The sequence below is a fragment of the Nuphar pumila genome, chromosome 16 (assembly GCF_984573655.1).
Source record: "Nuphar pumila chromosome 16, dmNupPumi1.hap1.1, whole genome shotgun sequence".
NCBI lineage: Eukaryota > Viridiplantae > Streptophyta > Magnoliopsida > Nymphaeales > Nymphaeaceae > Nuphar > Nuphar pumila.
The window spans coordinates 36,532,429-36,547,127 of NC_143264.1; the positions used below are offsets into that span (position 1 = coordinate 36,532,429).

Consider the following 14,699-nt stretch of genomic DNA (forward strand, 5'->3'; position numbering starts at 1 on the left):
ATGAATCCGGATCCGATAATGTTAGACTCGATTTTGTCGTACCCAGATCGGAACCGAGTCCGACCCGTTTACAACCATCGTCATTTTGTAATTTTTCAGGAAAACGAGAAGGTGGATCCATAATCATCAAGGTTCTGAGAACGACTATATAATGGGAGGTGGTTCAGCATCGAAACGGATACTTTGTCTCTCTCTCTCTCTCTCTCATATTTCTACTCGCGGGAGAGGGAGAACAGAGAAGCACGCTCCCGTCTCTGCAAAATCCTAGCGTCGCTATAAAGGGGGAAACCCTTAACCCTAACCATAATCAGACCAAAATTCTTCCTCTATTGGTCCTTTAGAACCGTCGTCGATTCGATCTCTCCTCTGAATGAGAAGAAAGTTCGCTTTTTCTCTGGTTTCTTCCCGTGTTTGATCTCCTCTCTCATCCGATCGTGCTTCTGGAGATGGCGAGCCAGAAATCCCTTAAGAAGACGCTTCCGGGCCTCGAAGACATCCTCCTCCGGCGGATCTTCCTCCTCTCCCTCACGGAGCCCGCTGAATCTCGAGCTCACGGCCGCCGAGATCCTCAGTGAGAGTCGCCCCATGCAGCTCTCAAGGGATCTGATTGAGAGAGTCCTTGTTGATAGCCTTTCATCCGTCTTCGCTGGCGCTGAGCCGCCGATTGATTATCTGGTCGGGTGCTATAGGAGGGCGATCGATGAGGGGCGGAAGTTCGGGTCAATGAAGGATAGGGAGTCGAGGGGGGGAGATGGAAGCGGTGGTCAGAGATGCAAAGAAGTTGGCGATTTGTTACTGTAGGATTCATTTGGCGAATCCGGATATGTTCCCCCAAGCAGAGACGGTGGCAAATAATTCGCCTTCTTCGCCACTAGTGGCGTTGATTTGCTCGGAGTTTTCGATCTCGATTGATGGTTTTAGTGGGGTAGGTGGCGGCAGCAGTGGAACTCGGTGTCCTCCTGGGTTTCTGGACGATTTCTTCAGGGATTTGGATCAGGATACGCTAGAGACTATTCTCAGGCCAGTGTTTGAGGATCTGCGGACGGAGGTGAACAAGGTTTCGGCTCTCGGGAACTTTCAGCCGCTGTTAAGAGCGCTGAAGATGTTGGTTAGTTATCATAATTGTGCAAAGGCATTAGTTAATCATCCCAAGTGGTGCCCAACACAGAGCCATGTGGATGGCCGAGTCTTTGTGGTAACGAGCTTGCTTGGACCGTTTTTTCATGTCAGCGCTCTCCCTGATCATCCCATTTTCTTGGGGCAACCTGATGTTGGGTACGTCTTATTTGAGAACGCTATTCACATTTTACTATTGGCACTCTTGGACTGTCGCATTTTGAGAAAAAATGTGTTTTTTCCTGCTTTTTCTTTGTTCTATATTTTGTCAACTCCATGAAATAAGTTGTTCCTGTTCTCTGCTGGTTTATTTTATTTGTTAGTATCACTTCAATGACCGGTTTTTGAATACCATTCTTTGCAGTCTGTAGTCATGATTTCAAAATTATAAGTAACAAAAGTGTTAAATGAATGGTAGTTGGTAGCTTGATTTCTACCGTATGATTTCCACCAACCATTCTTAAAGTGAGTTGTTGTTCTTCATTTGGTGGTGATTTGAGAACCTTCTTCCTTGCATGTTAACTTGACTTGGGAATTGAGTGGAGGACCAGCTTTTAAGTTGGTTAGGGTTTTGGATATTGATTTTCGTGTCAGCCTAGTCTGGGTGAAGGGCTTTATGAATTTGTGTCTCGACTTCTGTTCCACAGAGTCATGCGTGCAATTAGTGCACGAGTGCATCAAAAATTTTAGGCATCTTGTTTCCTTTAATTTCGTGAAAGTGTCGAGGCCCTTAGCTTTTTAATGTTAATTTCAGTTGTGAGATGCAGTTTTGGGTGTTTTCTCTATGATTTGACTTGATCCCTTGCTCACTCCAATGGGATTCAATAGTGTACTATTTTGTGTATTTGGGGGTAGCATAAAGGTTTTCTTTTTTAGTTCCATGCTGTGCAGACACTCAAATGTCTTTACAGCTTTGCTGTTGCATGTAATTATACTGTGTTCCATGGGTGTTTTGGGCCGAATTCCAAACTTATCCTGCTTACTTCGCCTTGATAGAAAATATTGTCTTCATTTCCAATGAGGAATATGTGTTTGGTTGTGGAATAGTGCGTGATGGAATTAAGTTTCTTTTTCCAAAAGCCAACATGTTATCAAAAAATTTCGGCAAGCAGGCATGCCATTGGTCAAGCTCTACTATTTAAAGGAAAGCTATGTCACTTGGGTACGGGTACGGGTACGGGTACGGGTACGGGTACGGGTACGGGTACGGGTACGGGTACGAGTACGGGTACGGGTACGGGTACGGGTACGTGTACGGGTACGGGTACGGGCACGGGCACGGGCACGGGCATGACAATCCCAAAAAATGTTGGTACGGGGACACTGTTATATATATTAAATATCACACAAATACAAAATAAATTCAAAATAAACTGAATATAATCTAAGATTCTAAATATATATGCTATATCTAAAATATATTATATAATGAAAATATAAAGTTATAAACTAAAAATATAATTCTAAATTCTAAATTAAATACAAACTTGTATGTATGGAGGGTAAAATGGTGTGACCGGGTGTTGACGCGTGTTGACATGGGGATACACTTGTCAACATGGGTACGGAGGGCCAAATGGAGTGTCTGGGTACCATAGAAGGAAAGTTTATCTTTTGCATCGATGTTTCCCCTTGTTGTTCCCTTGTTGTATTGTAGGACTACCATTGGTCTTGTATCTATGCTTATCAACCTGTTAATTTACTTTATTGTTCTTTTTTATACATCAATTGTAGGCCTGGTTGTTTATGATAAAAAGTGTATATACACATAAATATAATTATACATAATATATTTTAATATATAATAATTTATATATTATTTATATTTATAATTTTCTTTTTCTTCTCTTTATTTATTTTTTGTATTTTAGGTTGTCTAGTTCATATTGAACTAGACTCAAAACTAGTCAAAGATTTGACTAGTTTTGAATAGTCATTGGAGCTAGTCCAACAACTACAAATAGAGCCGTTGGACTAGCTCCAACAACTCTCTTGGAGCTCTCTAAAGGCTCCTCTCTCTCCCTCTCTCCATATATATAAATAGGGGTAACTCCCCTTAATAATTTATATATTATTTATATATTTCTTTTTCTTCTCTTTATTTATTTTTGTATTTTAGGATTGTCTAGTTTATATTGAACTAGACTCAAAACTAGTCAAAGATTTGACTAGTTATGAATAGCCGTTAGAGCTAGTCCAATGGCTACAAATAGAGCCGTTGGACTAGTTAGACACTTATTGCAAGCATTTGTGCTTTCGTGGAAGATCCTCATTTCCTTACATGGTATCAGAGCTTGGAAGCTTCTAGATCTTGGAAAGTTGTCACTCCGTTTTTTGTACCATTCTAGTAAAAAGTTGATTTGTCTCCTTGTTCGTGATTCAAGTGCTCTTGTGCCTACATAGTTGAAGAAAAAAGTGGTTCGAAGGATCGTTGACTACTCAAATATTGTGATTGTGCTCTTGCTCCTTTCTCTCATATTTTCTTCTTTTTCTTTTATTTTCTTATCTCCTCTCTTTCTTCTTCACCCTTATAATAATTGATAATAATGATAAAGTCACCATCATGCCTGTAAAACTAAATGATACCAATTATGTGATGTGGGCTTTAATCATGAAGCACCATATTTGGGGGAAGGGGTTGTGGGGGTTAGTAGATGGTTTCAATTTGGAACTAAAACTAATTCTCAAAAAGATTGAAAATGAGAAAGAGGTACCTCTCGTAGAATGGGAGAAAACTAAGGCATTAGATACCTATGAGAAAAAGTAGAAAGAATGGAGGATGGGGCATACCAAGATCATGTTTTGGCTAATTAATAACGGAGATATCAAGAAATGCACTAGTCTTCTAAAATTTGAACATGCCAATAAGGCTTGGGAATATCTTAGAAATATATATTCCCTTAAAGACATTGCACATGTGTGCAATTTACAAGACAAAGTGCGAACTATGATCCAAAGGAACAAAAACATTAGAGAATATTATAATGAGTTGTCCGAACTTTGGGAAGAGTTGGCTCTTCTTGAGCCAAAGTGGCATTGTTCCAAATATATCAAGCTTGGCCAAAAATAACTCGATAGGAAACATTTTTACCAATTTGTAAATGGTTTGAGACTGGAATTTGAAACAATCAAATCGGCTTTTTTCCTTCTATTGTTGAGACTATTGAAGAATTAACTATTAGAGGAAAATAGGCTAACAAAGAATCCTCCAAAGAATGAAGAGGATTCCGTTCTAGCCGTATTTAGACCGCGAAACTATTTGCACACTTATAGACCGCCTCATTTCAGTAGACAAGACAATGATTATGACAAAAGTAAAGTCATTTGTCACCATTGTTATGAACCAGAACATTGTAGGCCTCAATGTCCTAAATTAAATAGAAGAGATGAACAATGGTGACGATTTCTTTATCGGCCATTGGAAAGAGGAGAATGAAAGAAAGATGGAGATGAGGAGTTTGATGAAGATTCCACCAAGAAGCTTTCACACAAGCTTTTGAACCTCCAACATGAGCACGATCATGAATCCACAAGCTTCAAGAGCTCAAGGCTTTGATACCATGTAATGAAACAAGAAAGAGAGTACAAACAAATGCCTCTAAAGGCTACTAGAACACACAAGAGTTCACAAATACATTAGGCCACTTATGGGCAAAATACAAACTCACACAAATACAAGCCACTGGAGGGCCACACAATGTAAAAATAAATAAAATAGTTATTATAAAAATGCGTGAGAAAGCATTACATAAACAATGGGGTAGATCCCCTTTTATAGAGCCAAAAGGGAACACAAGAGGCTAGACCAACTAGCCGTTGGGCTAGTCCCAATGCTAGAAAGCCTTTAAATAAAAAAGAAAAATACATGCATACCACAAGTGTAAAAATAAATTTGTATATATATATATGTACCAATACACACCATTTATATATATACATATATTAATATGTATGTATATTAACACCACTAACGTACCCCCATAATTTCTTTTCTTTGATATGGTTATACATAGCGGTTGCCCATATTAGATAGTTGGAGTCGTTGAGTTTGAAGGAAATCACGGTGGTAGACTCTTTCTCGGCTATGGTGGAGAATGATCAAGAACAATGGAATATGAAGAGCTTGAATCTGTAACCACCAAGAGACAAATGCTTCAAACAAGATACAGCAAGGCTCTAATACCATGTAATCTAATAACAATGAAGGAATACAAGAGGGCTATAAGCCAACAACACACACCACTAAGGGAAATACAAATGCACCAAGGCAAAGAGCAAGAGAGCAACACATGAAAAATATATATTTTATTTTATAAATAATGCTCACAAAGAGCATAGAATTCAATGGACAGGTTGCCCACATATATACACAAAATGGGAGGAAGAGAGATAGCCAACTAGCCTCTAGTCTACCTAGCTGTTAGACATGCCTAACTGCTAGCTGACTCTAACAGCTAGTTAGAAAAAAAATAAAAAATAAGAAACAAAAAATAAAAAAGTACATTTTAAATATAATATACATATTACATTATTCACATACTAAATATACATACATATATACATACATATATACATAAAAAGTATATACATATATATATATACATATATATATATATACACACACACACAACAATATTTGACAATTCTTGGCTACTCTTGTATCACTGCCCACAATTTAAGCTAGTCCCATGTGCACCATAACAAGCACTTTTGTGTTGGCATTTTTGCTTGAGTTTGTCTTTATTTCTTCTAGTGGAATCTACTGGCTCTCATAAATGTATCCAGTTATTTACAGCTACAGCTAATGTTCTTGGTAAAATAGGAGAGGATGCACAGATGATTCAGGAGTTTGTGGAGCTTGGCAACAAAGTGAAAGCAGCTGCTTCAAAAGCAATGGATGTTGAAGCTGCCCTAGGGGACATACCAGATGAATTTCTTGACCTAATTCAGGTGAACACCAGATGAATTTCTTGACCCAATTCAGGTGAAGTGATTTTTTTCTTGAAAAGCAGATGAATTGCTTTGAAATTGGCTGTTTATGTTGCAAGCCTTTCAATGTTAGCGTTTACCACAAGCATGGTGTACGTCACCAACCATGGGTATTTTAGTAGCTTTATGAGAAAGCACATTAAAGATGGTGCATTTCCAAAGTATAGCTAATACATGTATGGTTTTCTCTTACAAATTTACTAAAATGCCCATGGTAATGAAAATTTCAATGCAAATTTCTGTCACTGTTTATTTGTTGTGGGTCTACATTTGTGGTGAATTTGCCATTTTATTTGCTAAAGTTGACTATTCTTTTTTTGGTTATGTATATTGTGTGTATAGAGCTATGTCACATAGGTGCGGGGGTGCCGGAGGGTATATATATAAAATTATATTATATATATACATAATTTGTAAGTTTTAACAGTTAACAACAGTAACACTAATGAAATAAAAAACAATTATTATAATATCATCAAATCGATTCATATTGCAGCAAAACTTTTATGTTTAAATGGGTTTCTAAAGAGATCCAATTAAAATTAACAGTCTATATTGCAGCAAAACTTTGTGATAAAAAATCAAATGTTTTGGTTGAATTAATTCAATATCAAAGCATATTTTCTAGTAACAAGCCATGATAAACACATCTACATGAATGTTCGGATTTAAGAAAAACACCAACAACTATGCTTTCTTTTTTAACTGGTGTGTGTGTGTGTCACAAATAGCACCCACAATTTGAAAATATTGCGATAAATTAGTGATATTTTCAAATGACAATATTATAACAAAAAATACTATTTATTATTTTAAAGTATTTTAAAAATACTATCTATTTCTTGTTAAATTAATTCAGTCCAAAGCATGTTGCTTAATGAGTAAGCAATTATAAACATATCTGCAGGTTTGGATTAAACATTAAACACATGTAAATAAGTGTTTTAAAGGAATCCGAATATATATATATATATATATATATATATATATATATATATATATATATATATATATATATATATATGAGAACTGAACATATTAGGCCTCATTTCTCGTTTTGTCCCATTCTGCTCCATAGTTTTGAAGTGTCTTATGATAGATCTGAACCATTAGATGTGTTTAGCATGCTCGATTTAGTGAGAATCGACTCTTGGATCATGATTTTTTGATGAAAAAATATGCTTTTATGAGCAAAAAAAAAAACTGATACCTTCATAGCCATTGATTTTGAATCATTGAAAAAACCTGTATACAGGTTAGATTTAGGTGATCCAAAAGCCGGTTCCCACTAAACAAAACCTATATATCACATCTATGGTGTTGAATGTGAGAAAAAACACCAACAAACTGTGAGTTTGAGCTGCGTAGAATGAGACAGAACAAGAAAGTGGGCAGAACCAGCGTGTGTGTATATATATATACACACACACGCCAAAACATTTCCTTCACATTTTTGGGAAAACCAATTTTTTTAAATACCATAACTTTTCTGATATTTATCCAAGAAAACAGATTTTTGAAAACATCACAAGAAAAATGAAATTTATGATTATGGTTCTTAAACCTATAAAGAGATCAAAGTCTTGGGTTATGATTAAGGTTGGGTTTTTAGTGTTCTCAGGAGAGATTGAGAGACGAGGGGAGAGAGAGATTGAGAGAGAGAGAGAGAGATTGAAGGAGAGAATGAGACACTGAATGTGTATCTGGGTTGGAGATGGAGAGGTGTCGCCGGACGGTGGTAGCTCGTACTCATCGCCGACGTCAGGATCGGGAGACGGGTCGCAGCGTCGGGGTCGGGAGGAGAGGGCAATTTTTTTTTGCCCTAATCCTCCTCTCAGCCCATTTCATCAAGCTCTTTTTGTTTTTTTAAAGTCCAAAATTTGGACATTTATGACCCTGGGTGCATTGACCGAACTCAGGGTCGGGTTGACCGCACCGGGTGCCACACGTGCACCTGCATCGCGTTGACGTGGGTGCGACACCTGGTTGGTCGAATCTTTGTGACATAGGTATAGAGTGAGGGAAACATGCTAAATGGGATTTTGGGTTTTTTTTTATTTTAGTTTTAAATTTTGACCATATAGATGTCATCTACATACTCAATTTTATTGGGATAAGCTCTTGGAGAGTTCAATTACGATGCATGGTTGTGTTTTTATATGGTTAAAAAAATCTGTGGTCCAAAATCTTTGTAAATTTTTGATGTAACCCTCCAAAATCTTAACCCAAATTTTGAGATTTTTTTTTTCTTTTTAGAAACAACGGAAACAAGTAATACTATAAGGTTAAGTATTCTGGAACATTACAGGGGAGCAAGACCAAAACATTTATTTCATTTCATTATCAATGAATAATAACATCAGAGTTTCTCAAACTATCCCTGAAACAGTAAATCCAAAATCTCGATCGAAGCCTCATCCTGCAACCGCTCACAAACTCTACTCTTTACCTGAAAAATGATAAATTTATAGGAATTAGACTAAAACTGTCTAAGTAGGAATTACTGTAATTTTTCTTGCAGGTATATTATGTGTCAAGTATGTGGTGTGGGTGCCGAGTGTGAATTTCAGTATATACAAGAATAAGCAAAGGCCTACGCTACGAGAGTCAACAATTTATCAGAAGCTAACTAGAAGGTAACATCATTAACAACATTTAAATGTCCCATGACCACAAATACGAATTCATGCAATGATTCAGAGGAATGCAATTATAATAATTACATAATTCAGGTAAGCATTCATACAACATTGTACATCTATTAGGCACAAAAGAACATTAATCAATACCACGAATTACAATTCAAGTAGAATTGAGCATTTAACATGCATTAGAAGTTAAACCAGAGTTACCGGAAGCGCTTAGGCAAAAGGGGAAGCGCGAAACGTCGCGCTTTCGAAGCGTGAGGGGAAGCGTCCCCCTTTTTTGGGAAGCGCACTTCCCTTTTATGGGAAGCACATCCCCCTTTTATGGGAAACGCGCTTCCCATAAATGGGAAGCACACTTCCCCCACGCTTCCCCCTTGCTTCTCCATTTTTTTCATTTTTTTCGCTTCCGGTTCGTTTCCTAGGTCGCTTCCGGTTCGCTTCCGAGACAGTTCAGAATTTTTTTCTAAGTAGTCCCACGCTTCCCCGCTTCTTAAAATTTTGAAAGTGCCTCGCTTCCCGCTCCCGCTACCTCGACTGGTAACTCTGAGTTAAACATCATGCATCCACCAAACATATAACAATTAAGGAAACAGATAACATATGCATGTTCTAATGCATAGCATGAATATGTATAATTTATGTGCAATGCATGAACACTTTATCATCTTTCATAAAAGTTTCTCTTTCCATATGCGTGCCCTATTAAATGCATACAACTTTAAGTTCCTCTTTTTAATTACCATTGCCCGCGGATACACCCAACGGGTACAATCCTCGAGGTCAAGTTAGGTTCTCAGGGTAACTTAGCACACAAATTTATATTTTATTACTTGGTTCCAAACTTAGCCCTCGACCGAATCACCTTCGGAACATTAGACCTCCACATCTAATGTCGGGGACACAAGGGACACCCCACACTCACAAGTGCCACTTCCTTGGTACCAAAACAACAGTTGTGTCAAACACACCACTCCCAGGTAAAGTGACAGACTCTCCCTAAAACCGTGGTCAGGATAAGGAACCTCAATATCGAGTTCATGGGACCAAATTTAAGCACACGGAGTTTTTGTATCCTCAGAGTCTCCTCAAGACCGGATCTCTAAGATCTCCATTCTCGAAATGGAAGATCTCAGAACATATATTATACTGTTCTTAATTATTATATTTTTATTAAAGTCAATTCTTTAAGTTTGCAACACCGTATGCAAAAGTAAAGTGAAAACCCGCATCCTCCCTTGCGGGACTCCAGCCCATGAGGACAACATGAACAGTGTAGTAGTGTGCCAAAAAACAAGCGCAAGTTCGTCTCACATAGGGTTTGGACCTTATACAGAATCACAATTTTAATTTTTTGTGTGTGTATAAGCCAAAATACAAAACAAACCACTATATATATATATATAAGTGCACCCTCACCGTTTGCTGATATGGTAAACAGGGAACCAAATGAAGGCTTCCCCTGTCTGCAACCCAAACTCAGAATCATGATTCTGCGTTTTTGCACAACTTAAACCCACTTATAGGGGTCATGCTCAACGACTTCACCTATTTAAACAAACAGGCTACGAAATCCCAATAGATCCTACATCAGAATCGAAAATCCCAAAAGGAATTTCGAACAACAACACAAGGCATACTTAAAATCGATACTTATGCAAAAGCACAAAAACCCTACTGTCAGAAGTTCACGATTTGGGGCTTCCCAAGCACTTCAAACCCCAAATCCTCCTGTCACTATGGATTTTCAGCAACCGAAATTCCCAAATCTACCAATTTGGGGTTTACGGTAGATCCCCTACAGGCTTGCAACCTAATAAAGTTGCAAAAGCATAGCAACCCAACACACCATGCTCGATTCACAGAATACCCAAAGGAAAGACACAGGAAATCCTACCTCTGTCCCGAAGTTCGGTGGTTGCTGCCACGAGTTAGAGGGTCTGTCGACCACCGATCCACCATCGTCCTCCCCTCACGTCGCACGTGAGAGAGAGAAGAGGCGGGAGGAAGAGAGCGTGTGGGAGGAAGAGAGTGAGAGAGAGTCTTCGTGAGAGGAAAGGGAATGGGGGTCTTAAGGGGAGCGTGAGAGTCGGTTAGGGAGAGAATTGTGGAGGGAGAGAGAGAAGGGGTTGGTTACCCCATCTTTTTCCCAGCGGCTGTGTGAAAACACACAACCCCTCTCTCATTTAACTCAAAAGCAAACCCTTTTTAGGGTTTGCATAATCCTCTCTTTTAACCTTAAGTTTTTTTTTTCGTGACTTGGTTTTAACGCACCGACAGGTGCGAGTTTGGTTCGACTGAACCCGAACCCGTGACCCGCCACAGTTGGGTCCATATCCTGGGCATATCCTGATCCATCCGATGATCTGAACGCACATCTAAATATTTAACTTATTAAATATTTTAGTTTTTTTTAATGTAACCCAACTAAAACAAAATTTCGTGGATCCAGTTACATTATTATGGATCTCTACTAACTTATTATGGATCCCAAGTCCATTGTGCTTCATACACCCCTTAAATAAATTCGGATCCAAGGATCCGAAGTTTTTATCTTACCCTGACTTGGAACCGTGGCTTTAAATTTAATATTTACGAGTCCAAGCCAACTAGTATGGACTCCAAGCAACATATCTCAGATCCAATTAGAAACTCTAATTGGACCCAAACCAATTTAAATCTCCGATGTCCAAGATTTTGTGGATCCAAAACCAGAAATCCGATCCCCTTGACTGAAAATTGATTAGTAAATATTGAAATTAAGGTTCGTGATCCGATATCTAATGATCTTAGCGGATTATCGAAGATCCGAACAGGGTATTTATGGATCCGACATTGAAGATCCAAATAGGATATCCGAGATTCAAGTACAAATAAACAATTAAAACAATAAATTATCTTTATAACAACCTAAGGACGTAAATTTTAAGTTTATTTATATGATAAAATTCACGGGTATTACATTTGAAGCTCCAAATATTGTTTTTTTCATCTAAAACACATGATCCGGGTGTCGGTTAATAGTAAACCGGCCATACCAAATACATCTATGAGGTTAGAATTGTGAAAGCACTGGAAAAGCCGAAAAACCCATTTAGCATGTTCCCTTCACTATACACACACACACACCAACCCGAGGGTGGTACCTCAAGCCTAGATACAATGGTGAAAAAAGAATGGAAGAAGAGAGATGGGGGTCGGCTAGCTTGTAGCAGAAGCTAGGGAGGAAAAGGGTGGTCAGTCAAGAGGGGGAGTTGAGAGGTTAGGAATCTCTAACTGAAGTTGTTATTAGCGAATCTCTAGCCAAAGTGACTAAAGCCATCTATTTTCATTAGAGAATCCAAGTTGTTACAAGACCAAGAATGCGATACAAGTGAGACACTTGGGCTTATATAGACTCCTAACTACCCAATTGACCATATTATCCCTCTAACTCCCGGTCCACATCAGCATATTTTCTTCCCAAAATACCCTTCTCAATTACATCAATACCCCATATAACCAAGTCCCAAACACGACCCCTCACTAAGCACCTATCCGATCCACTTATGGAGGTCCAACCCAGATAGCATTTGCTACCTACGTGGGCAAGAAACTCCCTAGTTGGAACTCATAGGGGGAGGTTGTTTTGACCAAATCTGACCTCATGGATGTGTTCAGCATGCTCGAAATAGTAAGAATCGAGCCTTGAATCAAAGTTTTTTAATGTAAAAATGTTTTTTTGAGGTTTGAAATTTTGGTATATTGTGGGCTGTTGATTTTCAACCATGGTGAAATCTGACATATATGTCAGAAAAACATGATCCAAAGGTCGGTTTATGCTAAACTTAATATGTAGATCACATCTGAAGGGTTTTTCTGACAAAAATGACATTTTTTCACTAATGGGTTCCTTACGAGGGTAGGAATCACTTCTTGGAGCATTTGATTCCGATGCATGGAGAGATTTTTATAAGGTTTCAAAAATCAACGACCTACAATTTTCCATAAATTTTTGATGCTCCAAATACCATTTTTTCCATCCAAATGCATGATCCAAATGTCGATTTCTAGTTAATCAATCAGGATGAACACATTTATAGGAGTTGGAATTTTGAAAAGAACACCAAAAATCCAATATCATGTTTCATTTAGCACCATGCCCATGTAGCATGTTCTCATTTGTGTTCTCTTGCTCACCTACCTTTTCAAGGAACATGTAAAACTTGGATCTCTGTCTTCAAGTGACATCTTGACATGGTAACTTTATTGATGTGCTTGTGTCAATGACATTGCATTTGGTTTTTGTGGAAAGTATTCCTTATCCTGGAATCTCACCTAGAAGCTTCAATACTCATGCTTCATTATCATCCACATATCTTGATTGCTTAACTTCTCATTGTCAGAATTTTTTTTTTCCTCTCCATTTTATGGAGCAAGGACGCATTCCCAGCAAATTGGTTTAGGGATCTACTTGCTTACGTTGCCTTGCCCTTGTTTGCCCCATATTGTCAGTTAAATTCCACAGGTCCTGTTGGGAGAAGAATGCTGCATCAAACTTTGTGCACAAGACCGCTATATGTAACTGAGAAAATGGACTTTTTTAGTCCATTAATTACATCATGCTCACTGCTGCAGTGGTGGAAGCAACTTGAGAAAGCCACACAGCAAGCACACATGCATACACAAACATGAACATCAGAGAACTAGTTTTGTTGGCAATGTTTCATTTTTCATAAAACTAATGCAATGTAGTTGGTGTTGCAGTATACACTGATGAAAGATCCAGTGATTTTGCCAGCATCAAAGATTACGATGGATAGGGCAATCATCCAGAGGCACCTGTTGAGTGATAGTGTATCTACAAATCTAAGCTCTTCTAATTTATACAGTAGTGTCTTTAGAGCCTTTTAACATGCACATATCTCACATTCGAGTGGCCCTGATTGATGGTGGTCAGTCTGATCCTTTCAACCGAACACATCTCACTCAAGATATGCTAATTCCAAACACCGAATTGAAGGCCCGTATTGAAGAATTTATCTGTTCTCACCAGTCATTTTCCCAAAACCAATGAACACCAGGTTGTACAGGATTAAGACTTTGGATGATGCAAAAAGGCAGCATCAATTCTTGTAAGTGTTCTAGCGTCAATCAATACGATCTGATTGAAGAAATGCTGATCAAGATGGGTGCGTTTCTTGGATGTGGTTTTGAATATTCTTTAGAGTGGAGCAATCCCCTTGTACATGTTTCACACAAGATCCTTTCCATTCCATGCATGTATATTCATTAACCGTGTATTTTTAGGTGTTGTGGGGCATGATCTGCTTCTCCTGTATTTATTTATGAAGCATGCCCCTTTAGCTAGTAATTTTCCATATTTAGCTTGTATACCCCCCTCTACAACTCTCTCTCTCTCTCTCTCTAGATTTGGAATAATTGTTGATGAATTCTGGACTATCGAACTGCCGTAAAAAGTCTGTTACCTCAATTGACTGATGCAAATATGTTTGCTCTATAGGGACAAATTGACAATTCAACTACATGTATATGGTAACTCTTTAGAGACAAGTTGACAATTCAAGTTCATGTATTCCGTACTGGACATCTTAATGTTTGTGTACTTGGTATAATTTTTCATGCTGAATTATGGACTGATTTCGTAGAATAGTCTTCATGCATGGTGGTTGAACTTCCCAATGTAAATTGTCATATATGCTTTTCAACAATTCTGATGTATTCCCTTTTACAATGATGAGCTTCCACACTTGGTTACAAAACAAATAAATGGAAAATGATAGTACTGTTTTATAAAATGGTCCTATCTTGCAAAAACCCACAAATATGTCAAAATCCTTAGTATGTCCAAAATAATTTATTCTATACTTTTTAAGATCATTTTACCCTTTGCAGTATATTTGTGTGGGCCTCTTGACGTTTGTATACATATGTTGTAAACTTTCAAAT

At 38.0% G+C, this 14,699-nt stretch overlaps 1 pseudogene across 1 annotated transcript; it reads left to right on the forward strand.

Moving 5' to 3' along the window:
- The first annotated feature begins 211 nt into the window (after positions 1-211).
- Positions 212-14,375, forward strand: LOC149813178 (putative ubiquitin conjugation factor E4; annotated as a pseudogene). The gene is made up of 3 exons (XR_016428232.1): positions 212-1,275; positions 5,939-6,066; positions 13,497-14,375. The product of XR_016428232.1 is annotated as a putative ubiquitin conjugation factor E4 (transcript).
- The last annotated feature ends 324 nt before the right edge of the window (positions 14,376-14,699 follow it).